Genomic DNA, 9,050 nt, shown 5'->3' with positions numbered 1-9,050 from the left:
CAGAACAGGCAGCTATGAAGACAGTTACATCAGCCCATAGACTAGACCACCAGAATTGTTGGGAAATGGCCCAAACGAGTTGATTCTTCCCAGGGTGGCCAGCTGCCTTGGGAGAATGGTAAGTCTGGAGCACAGCAGTACGAAGACTCTCTGGGACAAAGCAGTGGTAACAAGGTTTCTCAGGAGGAGCATGGACCTGAGCAGCAACAATTTTTTCACCCAAAGGAGAAGTAAGACTGGTGCGAACCATAGCCAGGATACGATCAGAAGGAATCACAGGAACCGGAACAAACTCCAACTTTGAAGTGGAAGAAAATTGTCGTGACAAGGCGTCAGCCCTTACATTCTTAGTACCGGGTAAGAATGAGACAATGTAATTAAAACTTGACAAGAAAAGAGCCCATCACGCCCTTCTGGGAGAGATGCGCTTAGCCTCAGACAAGAATGTGAGATTCTTATGGTCAGTAAGAATGAGAACCGGCACAGTGGTACCTTCAAGGAGATATCTACATTCTTCCAGGGCTAAAATAATCACCAACAGCTCTCTGTCACCAATCTCGTAATTGCACTCTGCAGGTGACAATTTCTTGGAAAAGTAGCGACACGGATGCATAGCACTTTCAGAGATAGGACGTTGAGACAGAAGGGCGCCAACTCCAGTCTCAGAAGCATCAACTTCTAGTATTAAAGGCAACGTAGGATAATGATGTGCCAGCACTGGAGCAGAAACAGACAGCCTTGAGACTCTCAAAGGCCTTAATGGACTCCGGAGACCAACTCTGTGGGTTACCGTCCTTTCTGGTCATATCAGTCAGGGGCTTGACCAAAGACGAGAAGTTACAAATAAACTTCCGATAATAGTTGTTAAAACCCAGGAAACGTTGCAGAGGACGTAAACCCATGGGTTGGGGCCTCTGTAGGACTGCTGAAAGTTTCTCTGGGTCCATCGAAAAACCAGCAGTGGAAATGACATAGCCGTGGAATTAGCAATTGGCAATTAGCCGACGGATGAGTGGCACGGTGAGGCTGCAATGTAGGGCACAGTGAGGCTACAATGGGGCACAGTGAGGCTGCAATGGGGGCACAGTTAGGGTGCAATGTTGGCACAGTGAGGCTGCAATGTTGGGCACGGTGAAGCTGCAATGTTGGTCATGGCACAGTGATGCTGCAATGCTGGGCACAGTGATGCTGCAATGCTGGGCACAGTGATGCTGCAATGCTGGGCACAGTGAGGCTGCAATGTTAGGCACAGTGAGCAATTATACTTTAATTCTTGAGAGTAGGGGCGAAAATAAGGACAGGCTTGTAGGGGCCCCAGGGCATTACTTTGCCCAGGAGGCCATGATGCTGTTAAGATGGCCCTGTCTTCGTCCCTCTTTCTTCCGGGGCCAGCTCTGCCACTGGCTGGAGTCATGTGACGTCACTCCCACGGATGCGTGCAGGAGCTGTCAGTTACGGCACATTATTGGCGCAGTGTACAGCACATATACAGCATGGCACACGTTTAGGAGATATTTATAATACCTATAGGTAAGCCTTATTATAGGCTTACCTATAGGTACAAGTGACACAGAGAGCGACACTTTAAATTAATTGTAAACTATCACCTTGTACGACAACCCATTCAGTTTAAAATTGAAATGAAAAGCAGACATTTGTGTATAGATATAGAAAAAAAAAGAAATTATAAATACCTTTTTCCCTTTTTTATAAGTGATCACATTCCCTCTGTTCTCAGCTACATAAGAGCTAGGGGGAGGAGAAGCAACAACACACTAATCTTCCCAGTTAATGGCTGTGCGGAGGGGGGGGGGTGTCAGGACAGGTCTGGACATTGGAGGAGAGCAGGCTGAGCTCTCAGCACAGCTGTGGGGGACGGTGTGCTGTCCGGGCTAGTGTGGTCAGTTTTAAAACACGTAAAGCAGAGGGAATGGCAGGGACACCAGGGATTTCACACAAGGGAAGCATGATACTTTCTCATACAAGTACATGGTACAGCAGGCACATATTAGGAAAGTGAAATGTTGGGGTAACAAACAATTTAAGGTAAGAGTAGCAAGGCAACAATGTTGTAAAAAGTGTCACCAACAACAGCAACCAGAAATCACTTCTTAGCTGACTTCAGTAAACCAAAATCTGCACATCACTGTTACCATCTGCACTGTTTTTTAGAATAATCCTGAAATTACATAGGACTTTTAACTGCAGGGGATACTGGAAGATTGCTGACCAGTTGTTGGTTGCCATTGCAGATGGTTGCCATTGCATTGATCCAGGGATAAAAAAAAAAAAACTTTTTAAAAATGATGTTATGCTGTTACAAAGATAACAGAAATTGTTTTGAAATGTTTAAAATTATAAACAAAAATGCAATTGGATGACTTATTTAACCAGTTGCCGACCGCCGCACGCCGATGTACGTCGGTACAATGGCACGGGCAGGCATAAGGACATACATGTACGTCCCTTGCCTCCCGCGGGTCGGGGGCCCAATCGGGCCCCCGCCCGGTGCCTGCGGCGGTCGGTATTCGTACGGGAGCGATCCCGGACGAGGGGACGGCCATTCATTCATGGCCACCCCCTCGCGATCGCTCCCGACAAATAGAAATCCCCGGTGACATCACTTCCTCTCCTGTAATGTAAACACAGGAGAGGAAGTGATGTATTCTCTCCTCCGTGTCGGTATTTTTCGTTCCGACACGGAGGAGAGCGGATCAGTAAGTTGCACCAACACTCTACACACACAGTAGAACATGCCAGGCACACTCACACCCCCCCTTTACCCCCCGATCACCCCCCCAATTACCCCTGCCCCCCAGTCACAGTGACACCAATGTCATTTTTTTTTTTTTTTTTTTTTTTTTTTGCATTGGTGTCATTTGTGACTGTAATAACTGTTAGGGCAGTTAGAGTTAGCCCCCTTTAGTTCTAATGTACCCCCCTAACCCCCCCAATAAAGGTTTAACCCCGTGATCACCCCCCGTCGCCAGTGTCACTAAGGCTGGGTTCACATTGCAGCGGTTTATGAGAACGAATGTGATTCGCACCGCACTGCAGTGCAAATCACATCCGATCTCTGTGCGATTCGAGTTCAGCCATTCGCCGCACCCGCCGCACCTGCCACACCCGCCGCACCCGCCGCAAATTCGCACGGGACCCTTTTTTTGGCCCGCAGCAGAATCGGATCGCATGGGTGTTCACACCATGCGATCCGAGTTTGCAGATCGCACTGCGATATGCGAACTGATCTGGGGGTGTCAGTAACATTTCACTGACACTCCCAGCAGTTCGCATAGGGCAGTGTGAACTGCCGCCGGGAGGCATGCGATGCGGGAACCCGCCGCGGATTTGCGGCGTTTCCGCATCGCTCCAGTGTGAACCCAGCCTAATAAGCGATCATTTTTCTGATCGCTGTATTAGTGTCACAGGTGACGCTAGTTAGGCAGGTAGGTATTTAGGTTCGCCGCAGCTTTTTATAGCGCCAGGGACCCCCATATACTACCGCATAAAGCCCCCTGATTGCCCCCTAGTTAACCCTTTCACCAGTGATCACCATATAACTGTTACAGGTGACGCTGGTTGGTTAGTTATTTTTTTATAGTTTCAGGGCACCCGCCATTTATTACCTAATAAAGGTTTAACCCCCTGATCACCCGGCGGGTGTCATTTGTGACTAATAACTGTTAGGGCAGTTAGGGTTAGCCCCCTTTAGTTCTAAGGTACCCCCCTAACCCCCCCAATAAAGGTTTAACCCCCGTGATCACCCCCCGTCGCCAGTGTCACTAAGGCTGGGTTCACATTGCAGCGGTTTATGAGAACGGATGTGATTCGCACCGCACTGCAGTGCAAATCACATCCGATCTCTGTGCGATTCGAGTTCAGCCATTCGCCGCACCCGCCGCAAATTCGCACGGGACCCTTTTTTTGGCCCGCAGCAGAATCGGATCGCATGGGTGTTCACACCATGCGATCCGAGTTTGCAGATCGCACTGCGATATGCGAACTGATCTGGGGGTGTCAGTAACATTTCACTGACACTCCCAGCAGTTCGCATAGGGCAGTGTGAACTGCCGCCGGGAGGCATGCGATGCGGGAACCCGCCGCGCATTCGTGGCGTTCCCGCATCGCTCCAGTGTGAACCCAGCCTAATAAGCGATCGTTTTTCTGATCGCTGTATTAGTGTCACAGGTGACGCTAGTTAGGCAGGTAGGTATTTAGGTTCGCTGCAGCTTTTTATAGCGCCAGGGACCCCCATATACTACCGCATAAAGCCCCCTAATTGCCCCCTAGTTAACCCTTTCACCAGTGATCACCATATAACTGTTACAGGTGACGCTGGTTGGTTAGTTATTTTTTTATAGTTTCAGGGCACCCGCCATTTATTACCTAGTCTCACTAGTGTACCCCTAAATTTAGGGGTGTCTACTTTCCAAAATGGGGTCATTTGGGGGGGGTTTGTGCCATCTTGGCATTTTATGGCCTTCAAAACTGTAACGCCCTTAGAAAGCCTGAAGGCGGTGCTTGGTTTTCGGGGCCCCGTACGCGGCTAGGCTCCCAAAAAGTCCCACATATGTGGTATCCCCATACTCAGGAGAAGCAGCAGAATTTATTTTGGGGTGTCATTTCACATATGCCCATGGCATGCGTGAGCAATATATCATTTAGTGACAACTTTGTGAAAAAAAAAAAAAAAAAAAAAAAGTTTGTAATTTTCCCGCAACTTGTGGCAAAATATAAAATATTCCATGGACTCAACATGCCTCTCAGCAAATAGCTTGGGGTGTCTACTTTCTAAAATGGGGTCATTTGTGGGGGTTTTGTGCCATCTTGGCATTTTATGGCCTTCAAAACTGTAATAGGTAGTGAGAAGTGAACTCAAAAATTTACGCCCTTAGAAAGCCTGAAGGCGGTGCTTGGTTTTCGGGGCCCCGTACGCGGCTAGGCTCCCAAAAAGTCCCACATATGTGGTATCCTCGTACTCAGGAGAAGCAGCAGAATTTATTTTGGGGTGTCATTTCACATATGCCCATGGCATGCATGAGCAATATATCATTTAGTGACAACTTTGTTAAAAAAAAAAAAAAAAAAAAAAGTTTGTAATTTTCCCGCAACTTGTGGCAAAATATAAAATATTCCATGAACTCAACATGCCTCTCAGCAAATAGCTTGGGGTGTCTACTTTCTAAAATGGGGTCATTTGTGGGGGTTTTGTGCCATCTTGGCATTTTATGGCCTTCAAAACTGTAATAGGTAGTGAGAAGTGAACTCAAAAATTTACGCCCTTAGAAAGCCTGAAGGCGGTGCTTGGTTTTCGGGGCCCCGTACGCGGCTAGGCTCCCAAAAAGTCCCACATATGTGGTATCCCCGTACTCAGGAGAAGCAGCAGAATTTATTTTGGGGTGTCATTTCACATACGCCCATAGCATGTGTGAGCAATATATCATTTAGTGACAACTTTGTGTAAAAAAAACAAAAAAATTTTTTTTTGGTCATTATTCAATCGCTTGAGGCAAAAAAATAAAATATTCAATGGGCTCAACATGCCTCTTATCAATTTCCTTAGGGGGTCTACTTTCCAAAATGGGGTCATTTGGGGGGGTTTTGTACTGCCCTGCCATTTTAGCACCTCAAGAAATGAGATAGGCAGTCGTAAACTAAAAGCTGCGTAAATTCCAGAAAACGTACCTTAGTTTGTAGATGTGACAACTTTTGCGCAAACCAATAAATATACAATTATTGACTTTTTTTTTACCAAAGACATGTGGCTGAATACATTTTGGCCTAAATGTATGACTAAAATTGAGTTTATTGGATTTTTCTAATAACAAAAAGTAGAAAATATCATTTTTTTTCAAAATTTGCGGTCTTTTTACGTTTATATCGCAAAAAATAAAAATCGCAGAGGCAATCAAATACCATCAAAAGAAAGCTCTATTTGTGGGAAGAAAAGGACGCAAATTTTGTTTGGGTACAACATTGCATGACCGCGCAATTACCAGTTAAAGCAGCGCAGTGCCAAAGTGTAAAAAGACCTCTGGTCATTTACCAGCAAAATGGTCCGGTCTGAAAGTGGTTAAAGTGGAACTAAAGCCATCGATTTAATGGTTCCCAAATTAGTTACAGACATGACATGATGACTGTCACATTTGCCTGTGGTCTCAGCCAACTGTCAAGCCATCAAATGGTTGGTGTCTTAAGTGCAACACCATGGCAACTGCAGTTCAAACAGAAGCTAAGATGGCAGCTTCCTTTGCTGAGAAAGTTAGGAGGGTTTAGTTCCACTTTAAAGCAGATTTAACGATCTCAAAAAACAGTCCTGGAATGCTGGGATTGCTAACTATCACATTTACTTTTGCTCTCAACCAAACTGTCAAACCATCAAATGTCTGGTATCATAACTGATCACATGTGCAGCACAACGGCAACAGTCTCCTTTTGTAAAGGAGTAGAGGGTTTAGTTTCACTTTAAAGAGGAGTTCCACTCAAAAGTCTGTCTCCTCCCCCCCTCCAGTGCCACATTTGGCACCTTTTAGGGGGGAGGGGGGAACGGGTACCTGTTTTTTTTTCCTTAATGCGTCAGGCCCCCTAATCTACATGTGGGGCACTGGATGCATGGATTCCAATGGGTTTTTTTTTTTTTAGAAGCAAATGATTAGAGCCAGAGGCTCTAATAGGCTTCAAAAAAGGAATAGGCTTCAAAAAAGGGTGGGCTCGGTGCTCAGATCATTGTGCCCCGAGCCCACCCAGTTGTGTGACAATAGCGAATTAATATTCGCTATTGTCTTCCTGATTCTCCTCCCCGCCAATCAGGAAGTGGGTCCTAAGACCCATCACCCGATTGGCCAAGAGGCGAAACAATCCTATTGGCTGCCAAAGAGGAGGAGGGAGGGGGCACAGGGGAAGCCATCCTGAAGCACCAGGAGGGGGAGACACTGCTCAGAGGAAGTGCTGCCTGGGACCTAGACGGGGTAAGTGCGGGATTGGTGACCAACCATGGGGGGGAGACAGATGGGTGGATTGTTTGCCGCCCCCCCTAAAAATATATACCACCAGCTGCCATTGGTTCTTAATGACATCGGCTGAATATTTGGGGTCATTGTGCTGCTGCAGAATAATTTTGGGGCCAATCACATGCCTCCCTGATGGTATAAGAGCAAGCGCAAAGGTTGGAGAGAGAGAGTGTGTTTCCTGTAGCCCATAGTTGCCATGTGATGTGTCAGTGGGAGAGAGGTGACATGAATTGTTGAATTGGTGGAGCCTGTTACAGGCTCAGTGGAATCAGCCTCAAAATGCTGCACACCTAGGATGTGGTGTCCTCTATACATATTGGTGTCTGGCGTGCTTTAAGTAATATTAAAATCTTTTTTTTCGTTTAAAAATAATAAACATGTTATACTTACCTGCTGTGTGCAGTGATTTTGCCAATGGCACCTGCTGCTGTCTCAGCCAATGACAGCTGAGACTCTCGTACAAGATTGCTGGATCGAGAAGGGTCTCGGGTAAGTATTAGGGGGGCTGAGGGGGGCTGCAGCACACAAAAGGTTGAATGCATTAAGATAAAAAAATAGTGGCAGCCTCTAATGCAGGCTCTCTAATGCCCCCTCCCCTATCCATGCATCCGTCCCCCTAATCTACATGCGGGGCACCAGATGCATGGATTACATTGGTGTTTTTTTTTTTTTTTTAAGCACGTGATTAGAGTCAGAGGCTTTTAAAGGCTTCAAAAAAGGGTGTGCTTGGGGAGCAGAGCACTGCGCCACCAAGCCCACCCAGTTGTGTGACAATGGCAAATTAATATTTGCTAGTGTCACACTGATTCTCCTCCCGGCCAATTAGGAAGTGGGTCTTGATTTCCCGAAAGGAAAAGCGATCCTATTGGCCTAGGAGGACGGAGGAGGAGGGAGGAGACACACGGACGCTGTGAGAAGATGCAGGAGAAGCCACTACCCATCACCCAGGGAAGCGCTGCCCATGTCATAGATGGGGTAAGTGTGGGGGTGACTGACCAACTAACCGACTGACTGAACGACCCACGGAGGGTACGACTGACCCGAGCAACCAGGAGGGGTGTGTGGGTGCATTGTTTACCAACCCTCAAAAAAAACAAAAAAAACACCAGGTGACACCAATCCTAGTGACGCCATTGATGATCAGTGCAGCCTCATCAGTGCTAATTAGTGTCCATCCATGCAGCTTATCTGTGCTTGATATTGTGTTTGGGGAGGCCATTTCTCATAACCCCCCAAAAAAGTGCTACAAGTCCATATATAACTCTTACGGCGCTATAGAACTCAGCCGTAGGGTCAAAGGCAGGAATGATTTACATGCGGGGATGCGGGCATCTGACACCCCCAGAAATGTTGAATGAATGAGGGGAGTATACATCGTCTTCTATTGCAGAGACTTGAAGGTTTTTAATCTTTAGGGACAGGGCCTATTTAAATTGTATAAAAGTTAAAAACTTGCTTTGAAACGAGTCCATTTTTCCATCTGCAACATGAGAATCCAATGAATGGTTACATAGAGGAGGCGATGACAGAGATGCATGGATTCTCAGCGCTGTTTAATCCCTGTCTTGTTCTCTGCTGACTTACGTAAATCTGTGTGTATGTGTGTGTGTGCTCTACAAGCAGAAAACCTGTGAGTAATTTACTGCAAACTTAAAGACAAGCAGATGGATGGCAATAATGAGATCCACAATCGGCCCCCAGCAGGGACAGGAAAATGTTAGATACAAACTGGCAGATTAGGTTACCTATTACTACAGTACACGTCTGAAAGCATTATGTTGTAAAGAGGTGAGAGAAATGGAAAGGAATGTGACGGCCTGGGCGGGGTGCGGGGGGTTAAAGGCGCAGTATGGAGATGGTTTGAATCAGCCACGATGGAGGAAAAAAAACGTTATCTATGTTTAACCTGATTTTTAAATGTACAGAGCTGTTCAAACCAGTTAATACAACCAATTAATGTGCAACGCAAGCCCTAAAAGCAATCAAAGATGCTCCCAGGTGCCATACATCTTATTTAGATTAATGAATGTAACATACTTT

The sequence above is a fragment of the Lithobates pipiens genome, unplaced genomic scaffold, assembly GCF_037356315.1.
Source record: "Lithobates pipiens isolate NorthernLeopardFrog02 unplaced genomic scaffold, aLitPip1_a1.2 Scaffold_8, whole genome shotgun sequence".
NCBI classification, from domain to species: domain Eukaryota; kingdom Metazoa; phylum Chordata; class Amphibia; order Anura; family Ranidae; genus Lithobates; species Lithobates pipiens.
This window is presented reverse-complemented; position numbering follows the sequence as displayed.